The sequence below is a fragment of the Ornithodoros turicata genome, chromosome 5 (assembly GCF_037126465.1).
Source record: "Ornithodoros turicata isolate Travis chromosome 5, ASM3712646v1, whole genome shotgun sequence".
Classification (NCBI taxonomy): domain Eukaryota; kingdom Metazoa; phylum Arthropoda; class Arachnida; order Ixodida; family Argasidae; genus Ornithodoros; species Ornithodoros turicata.
The window spans coordinates 70,650,949-70,663,196 of record NC_088205.1 but is presented as its reverse complement, the minus strand read 5'-3'; positions in this window follow the sequence as shown (position 1 = coordinate 70,663,196).

The window sequence follows — 12,248 nt, the reverse complement described above, 5'->3', positions numbered from 1 at the left end:
AGTATTTAGTAGCTATACAGCTCTTGCAATGGAGCAGGTAGCACCCATGGTGGGTTGCTGAAAGCTCCAAGGTTTTTATTGTACTAATTTACTAACTAACTAACAATAGCTATTCCTTTCTGTAGTTTGTGCGGGTGACAAGGATGATTGGAGAGGCTGCTGCTTCTATAAGCTTGTAATTGTAATTTTAATTAAACTAATTTGTGGTTTCGCTCAAAGACCTGATTACTGTAGCCCTAACTTGTTGTTGACAATGGAGAAATTTTGGCGACAAAACGTTGAACTTCTTTCTTGTACACTTCAAACAAGTGGTCATCTTTAACGGTTTCGTCACGCTTCTTTTGGGCTGGGTAGCAGGATTTACTTTGTCTCCACCTTCCGACGTCCCTGACCACAACGTTGCACTTGCAATGCCACTCGACCATTAAAGGTGCACCTGACACTCAATGCACGTTCCCTAAGCCTGTCGTTCACTCACCTTTCTGTTCGTCCATTGCAAAACTTTTTGCGCGAGAGCGAATTTCAAAAATCGCCCTCTTCCTGCAGCCTACGAAGGGTTCTTTGTGTACACAAGACGTGTCGGTAAGTCGTCCTCTACAAAGTCCGGTAAGGATTGGGTGCCGTGTGCAGACGTCCCCGTTATTCAATCGATCAAAGTCGATGAAACCATACTTAGAGAATCGACGCTGCTGCTAAATTCGCTGTCACGCGTGACCGCGTCGCTCGCGAACAACCTTTCTGCAACCGCCATGGCAACCGCAAACAAGTGGTTTGCTCTCCAATGCGCAACTTCCCACCTGGAAAACGTCGGCGTGATGCTTCTCGAAGGTGACGTGAAACTTCCATCGTCTGCTATAGGGTATATTTCTACGACTTTCTCAGAGACTACTTCGTTGTTCCGAATGAAACCTGCATCCGGTCACCATCCGGTCGTGCAAACCGGTCATCTGTCAACTATACAGTCTAAGGCTCAGCGTGCCATACAACGGCTGACTCCTGTTTAACATCGGCAGGGTCAGTGTCTCCTCTCCCAGTTGCGCTCTGTGCGGTGTAGTTGAAGACATGGAGCACATCCTACAAGACTGCCCGAGGTACAGTGCACACTGTTGTACCGTTGTGCCGTCGCTGGCCCGCTTGGATAGTTGCCCGTTCTATACCGAAAAGGTTATTGGGTGCTGGCCTGGAAATCAACTGATGTCTGCCATGCGCGCCCTTGTGCGATTCCTCGTTTCGACAAACCTCTTTGACACTCTGACTTCTTTTTCTTTCTTTCTTTTTTTTTGGGGGGGGGGGGGGGAGGGTGCATTGAATTTTCCTCCTGCATTGTTGCCTCTGGCGCCATGTGCCAGTGGCCCAATTGTGTCAAACTTTCCTTTTTGACTTTTCCTTGACTTCCATTTTGTTCCTAAGTGTGTGATTATGCCCTCCTCTTGTTTGCTCGCGTCTGAGCCTGTGTGTGCCTCACATGTGTACATATTTGCGGCCTTTCCTCTTTTTCCCTCACCCTCCTGTTCCTTCATTTGGTTTCTGTACGGTCAGCCCCAATTAACGCGTCCTGGAGTAGCAAGAACTGAGTGTTTTGGGACTAACATCTCCATTTTTGTTCTTTTTCCAATCAATCAACCAATCAATCCTGCACGGTTGTGTACACATAGTACTCGTGAGTATTATTTCAGTGAAGTTTCGGAATCGCCCGACCTACTGTACGAGTCCGCACTACGGACGGAATCTTATGGCTTCACGATCCTACCGACTTCATGTCGCTGCAGGCCTCCGCGAAGAAGGCTGACCTTCCCCACCCCATATCAAGCAAGCAAGCAAGCAACCTACGCTGTGCAATCAACACTGTGTGATCCCACACGCACACACACGCACACATAAAGATACGATGATGACATGGGGCTGATGCCGGCCAGCAGGCTGGGCGCTGCCCCAGTGCCATTTGTAGGTAGTGAGAGATGATGATGGAGATGAGGATTCCGGTAATCAAAGCAGGGTGGAGAGGCCTGTTGATGACAGGAAATCCCAAAGGTGACGGAGACCTTGGTGCATATGAACGGTACTGGACCATGGGCCCAGCACCTTGCCTAATGGTAAAGGGGCGGTGGTCGATTGCATGATCCCAAACTAACTCTTTCTCTGTGTGACACGGAAGTATCATAAAATTAATTTATAGTTTCGATATGTATCACGTCATTGGGTGCCCAATCCACCAACGCATCTGGCAACATTGCTCCTCCATGGTCGATTCTGTCTTCCCAGCCCCCCACTACAGCAGCGGGCAGTCTTACGACGTGGGATGGAGAGCGGAGACGCGCGTTGTTGTTAAGGGAACAGACACCAGAGCTTCCGGTGACGTCACCTACTCTCGGAGAATCAGAAACTATGAAGTTTTGCGGGTTCCATTCGAAAATTCGTGGAAGCACCTAATGCATGCTCACTGATTGCGCTTATATTTGGCGTATACTGAGTCCTTAAACGAGAGTCATTAAAAAACAAATAAATAACATTTTTTAGTCCGTAGTGGCACTTTAAAGGGCCGGTTGCATCCGGAAACCTATACCAATGAAACCGATATCCCTGTGTTCGGCATCGGCCTACCACGTGGGCCGACAATCTCTAAGCGGAGGAGTGAGAGGGCGGCATTCAGAGGAGAAAGGCCAGGAGAAAGGCGTGGTCCAGACGCCCTCTGTGAGAATCCCGTGACATTACTTTTCTCAAGGTCGGGCCCTCTTTGGCTCTTAGGAAGTGACGTTTCATCGTTTTACGGCGACAGCTGTGTATAAGCGGAGTTACGCATCGGATAACATGCCTGCGTAGTGTGTCCCAAATATCGCGGCACGGTGAGTCACGGAAGAAGCGCGCTGCGAAGGTGGCGTGATGCGACGTTGGGCATTGGGAATTCCGGTATACTCTCAACATCCGGCGTCTACTCTTGTCATCTATTCCGTGGAGTTACTTTCAAGCTACGCCTCTCTTTCGCATGCCCTCTTTAAAATGAGGTGGGGAGGGGTAATGGCAGGATTGGCTCGCCGTTGTTGGCCACACAGAAGTGGGCGTCGTCGCTATTCGTCTCTCCAACTGGCTGCTCGCCACCTAGTAGACCCCAGCAGAATCACTCAATGAATGATAGTAGCAGCAGACGACCGGTATGTTTCGCGCTGACTCGAAACTGGCCACAACTTCCCTTCGCGTGCGATGGAGTTTCCCGGCTTACAGGACTCACACAGCAACAGCACAGCTCAATTCTGGAGCGCAAAAATACCACGAAGGAAAATATTCAATGTTCAATATTCAATTAAATATTTAATTCAAAAAAGATTATAACAGGAGCGGCGTGAACGAAAACAGCGAGGACAGCGAGAAACGACACGCGAGTTATGTTATTTGTACAATTTTTGAAGCGAGTCTCGTGGAAGAAGTCCTGAAGCAGGTTGACTTATTCATCGGCAATCATTCTTTTCTCCGCCATCTTGAAGACGATGCGAGCGTCTCTACAGGTAGTTGGAGAGGCGAATAGCCAAAAAGAAAAAAGAAAGACGGACGGACGGAAAGGCAATGATCTCCACCGTATAGTACGCTCCTAGCCAACCATCATCTCGAATGGCATCGTTTTTTCCGTTGATTTTGTTGAAAACGGGAGGCGTACGCCTTTTTTGTGACGCTTACGCGGTTCACAATTGTCACAAAAATGGCGTACGCCTCCCGTTTCCAGCGAATCCATGGAGAGAACGATGTCATTCGAGATGATGGTTGGCTATATAGGAGCGTGCCGTGCGACGTGGTTCTGTTTGAAGAGTGTGGGATTTTCGATGCGCGTGGTCAGTGGTCCACGAGGTACGAATGTTTTGAAATCGACTGGAACGGGTGAAACCGTCCCCAAATCCTCCAGTGACCAAATCTATATAGTCTCTGGACATGGAGTATCCGCGGCGTCGATCATGAACATAGCTGTCTCGCTGTGTAAAACCCGGCGTTATTACAAGTGTGTATATTCACTCGTCTACGAAGACCGTATAGGAAGAAACGTTGCCGATGTGTATATACAGGGTGTCTCAGTTAAATCCCCGGGCTAAATAATTCGCGAACAGGTGCACTAATCGAAGAACTCTCTTTTTTACAAGTATCTATCCTATACCACCTGGCTGCGCACCGTGTGAATGTGTGGGAGGCGCTCATTATTTAAATAAAAATTCAAATGAGTTTCGTGAAAAAAAACATAACTTCGAAAGCAGTGCGCCGTCGGCATTAAGATGGGACCTTCAGTCTTTTAGAGAAAAATCTGCCACCAAAGCGGGTCATTTGTTGCAGTAATTAGTTGGTTTCGGTTTACATATTTTTGTCGCGGCTGGTCGCGGTGAAGCGCAAAAGTTTTTCACTCCCTTATCCACCAATGAATTACGTCCTTTTGCGCTTCACCGCGACCATCCGCGACAAAAATATGTAAACCGAAACCAACTAATTACTACAACAAATGACCCGCTTCGGTGGCAGATTATTCTCTAAAAGGTGTCCAGTTAAGGTCCCAAAAGGGGTAGTACCCATTTTAATGTCGACGGCGCCCTGCTTCAGAAGTTGCGTTTTTTCACGAAACTCATTTGAATTTTTATTTAAATAATGAGCGCCTCCCATTCATTCACACGGTGCGCAGCTTTTAGGTGGTATCGGATAGATACTTGTAAAAAGAAAGTTCTTCGATTGGTGCACCCGTTCGCGAATTATTTAGCCCGGGGATTTAACTGAAACACCCTGTATACACCGCTGATCCTGCGCAAAAAAAAAAAAGAGAGAGAGAAGCGGTGATGTGGCAATCATGGCTTATGTCACTGACGTGAGCGTTTATTTTCTGCGGGCAGTCGGTCGAGAAGGTCGCATTCCACTTCGTGGTATCGGAGTGCCACTGGGTACCGGCTGCGATCTGTGCAGTGATTGAAATTCAGGTGATACAGCGGAACAGGTTTCATTCGGATATCCCTTGTCTTTATTATTTTTCTTTTTCTTCATTCGTAGTGCGTCGACTCGGCCAGCTATTTGGTGTAACACATAAACGAGTAAACGCAAGCAACGACACATAGGGAGTTTCAGTAGATTAGAGAGTTTTAGTGTATCGTACGCTATCGCTTTTGCGTACGTAGGGGATAGCGTAGTGGTTCTGCGCAGTGCGCGAAGCTCTCTTTATGTTTTGCGCGTGCGCATAACCACCAACGCTATTCCTTACGTACGCAAAGGCGATAGCGTACGATCCACTAAAACTCACTATTAGCGCGTTTGGGTGCGTAAGAGATAGCGTTGATGCGATGACTCGTCTGCGCACGCCCGTAACAGAAAGGGAGCTTCGCGCAGTGCGCAGAACCACCAACGCTATCCCTTACGTACGCAAAGGCGATAGCTAAGACGATATACTAAAGCTCACTAATAGAGTTTTAGGAAACCGTTGATAACGTGGTTTGCGTAGAACCGTATCAACCCTAACCAATCAGTGGACAAGATTATGAGGTTATGAGGTGATGGTTATCGTGCCTATATATAGGCACGATAACCTTACCAACGGTGTGCTAAAATTGCCTCTGATAATCATTTTCATATTTCAGTCTGGAGCACGCAATACGACTCTCTTCGACTTTGTTGTTCTATGGCCTAACGTACGTAACAAAACTGTATTTTAATTGTGGTAAATTTATTAAATCTCGGTCTACCGTTCATGAATCCATGAATACACTCAGTGGCGTAACAGGTTCACACACCCCGAAACCGTACATTTGGTAGCGAAGTTGTTGTTGTTGTTGTTGTTGTTGTTGTTGTTGGGAGAGGCAAACCGAAATCCGCTCCCCCATTCAAAGTTCCCGTAAAACCCCTCTCCCGAAATATTTTTTCTGACTACGTTAATTACTGACTACACTTACACATAATTGTAACAAACACTGCATTCATCTAATGATGATGATGATGATGATGATAATCCAACCTAAAATGATCTATAATCTAATCACGATGAAACAAATCAACAATCATTATGAGAATAAAATTGTTCTTGTTGTTTAGTCTAAAATAGCCCGTGTATAGCAATGTAAGATACAGACTACGTGCATTTTGGATGCAAGACTCCTATAAGAGCATTTACAAGAAAGTTCGGGCACACATTTTCCGAGTCCCATCTTCCTCAGAGTCAATATTGCGAGAAGGCCGGCAGAGTTTGCATAACAATGTCGTTGGATGTGCACCGTCTGAAAGAGGATGGCGCAGGATATTGAGTCTGCTGTGTTCGTGTATTCGCGAAACAAATTTGCGAGCGAGTGCGGTTAGGTCATTGGAAGAAACGTGAAGGGAGCTAACCGCATCGAGTTATTACACTTGAAGCGGCTGAGACTTCAGAGGTTCTAGATGGTTCTTTACGCATGGCGGAAGCTTTTCGAGGTTTAAGGGGATAGTTCGTTCCCTAACGAAACAAAAAAACAAACGTGCAGGATGTGTGGAAGAGACAATGAATAACCCCCCGTCAATCCCTTTCGTTCGAAATCGGCGTATTTTCCGAGTTTTCATTATCTTCCTGTAGGCATCGGCAGCGCGACCTAGCGCCAGGGGAGGAGCATATTACGGATGGTTGCGGTCGGCTCGCGTCACGTTTCGTGACGTTGCTTCAGGGATAGCGATAGGAAGCCGCATCCCGATGCCGAGGAAACGGACCGCCCTCTTGACGTCAAGTTTTTCTCAGACAGACGTCGCGCGCGTGCGTTCCTCTCCGCAGCAAAGCCTGCTTGCGTGGATCTCGTTGCCTTTTCAGATGCCTACAACAAAATGCCCCTCGAGTTGCGGGAAACTAATGCACGGACCTGATACAGTTCGAAATACGCTACCGTCTGCAGCATATCAACAAACGAATCGATGCTTCGATAGCGAACTATCCCTTTCAGAAACCTTGCGGCTCATTGTCTCCGGAGTGCTATGTAATACTTTTTTATTTTTATTTATTTATTTTTTCTTTGTTTTTTCTTTTTTGTCTTAGCAGCGATTTTGCGCTGTGCAAATCGTACTTCACCCTGTAAGTAATCTTGGTTGAGTAGCGTCGTTGCGAAGCACCGTATATTTTTAAGATTAATTCCATTTTCTTCTGCAAAGATGGCCTACAATAAAAAGATACTGCACCTGTAGCTATATGACATCCGGAGATCGGAATGTACACGAGAAGGCGAGCACGTCCAATGGAGCGTATACATTCATTCGTATGGACACATACAGAAACTGAAACTAAAAATGATACAGCACACATATAGGCAAAAGAAAAATGCCTGAAGCATAATGACAACATAAAACTCCGACAACAAAAACCCCAAAGCCTCTAATACCTTTTTTTTTTTTTTTTTTTTTTTTTTTATTGCGTGTTAGCGCCGCGAAGCAACTGCGGCTATGAGCGGCGTACAGATGTGGACAGACGGAGGGAGGACAACAGGAAGGAGTGGGGGACAGAGGGATTAGTATGCGTCCTGGGTCGACTTCAGGGGGAACTATGCCGATATTCGTCTGGAAAGTCTTCGGAAAACCCAGGGAAAACCCCAGACAGCACAGCCGGCGGTAGGATTCGAATCCACTAATAGCCTATGATTCTTAAGGTGCGTCCTCACTATCCCGATCGGCATACTGAGGACGCACCTTAACATACGTAACCAGTTTGCTATTGATCCTATCACACATGACACATCCCATGTGTATGTGCATGTGTAGGGTTTTTAGCGGAGCATGTGTAACCCATAAACATTCCACGTTTCCCTATAGCACGAGCCTGGATAAATACAGCATTTGTTTCGGACGGCGACATAATACATCGCAATTCAAATAAAAGAGTGTCAGAAAATTTTAACGTTACAATGAGTCTAACTGATAACTGAACTCCCTTTCGGGGTGGTTCGATATGCACAAAATCATTACCCTTACCTGGCGCTGCTGCCACTTGATGACAGTGGGGTCTACCAATTTGTTTATTTATTTATATGTGCCCACCGACAGCCTATATAGGCGTCAAGCCTGGTGCACAATCCATCAGACAAACTCTTAAATTGAAAACACACTATGGTCACAGTCCCACTATTCACACATATTTTCCTACATAGATTTTCCCCTCTGCTAGAAAAAATGTTCGGTTTGAAAACTGACTTGCGTGTTACTTATAACGTAGTACTGTCTCAGTTTTTATTTTCTTGTTCCCACCATCTATGGTGCACACGTACAGGCCGATCAAATGTTGATAGAAAACGTCAATGATTCCTACGTGAGCACCGGAAGTGTTCCTTCAGCTACTTTTACAAGAAAGCACGTCTCTTTGACCCAGGGCCGGTGCTAGGGGTGTGCGGGCCCCGATGCAAAGGCACACCGCGGGGCCTGTTTCACATGATTAAGTGCATACTTGATATTTTTTTAAAAAGTAATCCCTGGTTGAGGGCTTTGTGCGCGGGGCCTATGCAACCCCCCCCCCCCCCCCCATTCGCCGGCCCTGCTTTGAGCACTCCTCAAAGGGAAAAAGAACCCGGACGAGAGGCATACTACATGTTGGCCACTAGCATGGCTTAATTATTTTTATTGCAAGCACGTGCAAAAAGCGTCTCCGGCAAGGAGGTGGCAGCGGGACAGGTCACGTGTTTCCAAGAACCAATTGGAACGGTCGAGGCGCTCGCTCCTCTGAAAGCGGAGCTTGACGCTTGACGCGGGCGAGTGTTCAAGGGCCTGTATCTCGATAATTACGACACATAGCAAAATAATTATTTTTCTTCAGTACTGAAAGAAAAGATAATTAGAGAAGACAATTTTTCAGTTTCAGTAAGACACAATTAAGGGGAATTTTATGTGTTGCCACTTGTATAGTCAAGCAGTGCGCTAATGGTTACAGTGACGCACACTTGGTGCATTTAGTATTCGTGTGCTGAACAAGTACTTATAAAAATTCATATTACACTATGATTTGTTCTCTATAGTTCGTCAGTTTTTTTTTGTTTTTTTTTTGTCTTCTTTTCAATGGTCCAGACAAAAAAACACACAAGAGAAAAACATTGTGTTTTCACACCTTGTCTACGTGCAACCTGTAGCATTTCCGATGAAGTGATGCCTCTCTGTTAGCGTCGTACATGCACTACCACGGGACTGCTGGTGTCCATGCTGTAAAAACAAAACAAAAGTGATAGCTGGATTGGACGGATTGAATTCCATAGCTTTCTTTTAGCGAAGGATCCTCCTACTCAGTGGGTTGTCTGCTAAATGAGCTCGCTCTGCCATCTGCTCCCCGCAAGCGGAGAGTTGCCGCAAAGACGTTCTAGTGCATGGCCATGAACATAGGGAGCGGCACGTTCGTTAGATTGAAAGAAAGAGCGGGACCTTCAATGCTTCAATCGCTTAGGGCAATTTTTGCTCCTTTAGTTCTAATGGGAAGCTCTTTAAATAATGACGTATCCCTGAAAATCTCAGATGATCACAGCTGATGTATGACAGTGATCAAAATAAATAGCAGGAAGCCCTCGACGGCTTGGGTTCCTTTGGATTGTTTCCGTGAGTGTGTTCTCTTTGGTTCTTTATGTAACATTTTGCAAATATACGTAGTTGTGTATCTATAGTTCGTCTTGTCTCTTTTCTGCTTCACAGGCCCTCCATAAATTTTACATTCGTTCGTTACTTCGTTTCGGACACGGTCCCTGTAAGTTCAACAAAGAGTCCCGAATGCTGGAATAGTATGCAGTGTAAAATGCCCCAAATGCTGGTTAGCTTGTGGAGAAACCCCATCCTAATAAAAGTGTGAGTACGGTTGCACTGATGTGTGCCATGTACATGTTATTCTAGCCGATATCGCAAAAGCAGTTGGCATTTTACGTGTTACGGACATTTTTCTACTCGAGTTAAGATTGTCTACTGACAATTCAAAAAGGGGCTGTACGCGCCATTGCTAATGCAATCACATCAACACAATCATTGTTCCATGATTACAAAACATGCACGGTGACGAGCATTTTTGAGTATATCCGTGATTTTCATTGTGCTTAGAAACAATCGTGATTTTTTTTATCCTATGGTTTGTGCAGTCATAAGGTGCATGCTGGACCTGGGGAGGAGCACAGGAGCGCAGCTTCCCTGACCAAGGTAATAGCGCATACCACCTGCCTACCAGACCTGAGTCACTCATTAAGGGAATGAAGGTGGGTGGTTGGTAAGTATCCATAGTATGTAAGCAGCAAGAGCGCAACTAGGTGAGTTCCGTCCTGTGGACTTTCCATCAGGTCGCACAGTGACGTCTGCCGAGCGGAATTACACCGTTACGGAAAACGAGTGGCCATCATGTTCGTACCATAGACGGGTAGAATTCCAAGCGAACAGGTAAGGAACTATGAAGGGAAGTGCCTCAGGACGAGAGCCACCGATATTTCGAACAGAGACTGTTCTTCTGGGCGAAGAAGCCCTGAGCCCAGAAGAAGAACAGTCTGTGTTCGAAATATCGGCGGCTCTCGTCCTGAGGCACTTCCCTTCATGTTCGAACCATGTTCGACATGTATCTGGATGGTGCAAAATTTGCAATCCAAAGTGACCGTCAGGCACTCGCCTTGCTCGTGGGTTGAAAAACCCTGCTGGAAGACTAGCACGTTAGCACCTAACATTGCAGCGACGCGACTTCTTGGTAGGTTACCTACCTCTCTTGCTAGGGACCTACTTGGTGACCTGGTAGCTATACCTACTTACCTCTTTGTAGGGAACCTCTTAATAAGGCAGGGGCGGTCCCAGCGAAGTACTTTGGGGGGGGGGGGGGCGACGTCTGCGAGCCTTTAGCCAGCCGCTATTCATTTGTGTGCGAGGGGGGAAGGGGTTCTGGACACGGGCTCAACCTTTTCTCGCACGAAATCCTATCACTGGTAATCCATTTGAGGTCTTATGAGTAACAAGTTTGGGGGTGCGCCCTCTTCGCTCTCCTTGAGAGTGTCACAGCGAAAGAGAGAAAATTGTACCAGGCTATGCTTTGGGGGGGGGGGGGCGACCGCCCCCCCCCTTACGACCGCCATTGTAATAAGGTGACAGATGCGCTGTCCTGTGCACCTCTTAGCCCTGCCGAGTACCGTGGCAACTTGCTCAGACACGCCGTCTTCCGCGAGGGGCGTTAAATGTGGTGTGCCGTGATTCGAGATTTCGGCGAACCCTCAGGTGGGCAGAATTAATCCACAGACCCGACCACTGTAGCGTCGCTCGTGATCGCAGTTGTCTCGCGACGTAAAGCCCCGAATTATCCTCTGCATCTCTACCCCGTGTCGTTACCACGCAGAAGCTCGTGGCCGCGGTTGAGCAAGTCAGATCAGAAAGAGAGCTTGCGTATATAGAGACACATGTGAGCCGGGTGGACATCCAGAAAGCTCAGAGGACTGACGTCCTATGTGTCAAGCAAGGTGGCTGGAAACAGCAGTCCCAACTGACACCAGAAACGCTGAAGAGAGGAACCACTCCTATCAAGTGAGTGAGGATGGTCTCCTTGTGAACTACTACATCTCCTATGTGGGCGAAAAGGTTAGTGGCAACCTTTTCCGGATCGTAGTTCTAAGAAAGTCGTTCCTGAGGTACTTCCATGATTTCGCATCTGCAGGACATGGTAGATGCGGTTATGTCGTATCCAGACGTAGCCAGGATGATGTTCTGCGGTTTTGTAGCAGCTGTCAACTGGTATACTAAAATTCTAAACCGCGAGTGGACATCCACCTGGCATGCTGCAGCCGATTGTCAGCCAAGGGTCTTGGCAGAAATAGAAAGTCGCACGTAACGCCTTTCCCAATGAGTTCCCGTGGTGACCACTGTCTGCTAGGCGTTACAGATCACTTCACAAAGTAGGTTGATATTTAGTCACTACGGAAGCAACTAGGTGTCATAGATAAGTTTAACTGGGTTGTGGTGTATTGGAGCAAAGTGGCTGCCCTAAGAGCGCCGCCTACAGCTCCAGTTCTTACGCGTTAAAATATGATAATTGGGAGGGATGTAATTTGGAAGCGGTCTTTTATACCGCTATCTTTTAAGAAAGCGCAGAACGCTTTCAGTGCTTTGGATTGTTGTTGCTTCGTGGGCCGTCTTCCGGCAATCGTGCAGAAGGAGAAAGGCCTGTTGTCCAGTGCCGCTAGAGTCTGTTGCAGTCTGTTGGAGTTGAAGTCTGGCTTGGCTATATTCTGGGCAGTGCATGATTATGTGGTGTGTATCCTCTGGGACTTTGCATCATTTGCAAAGGTTTGAGTCGGAGAGCCTTA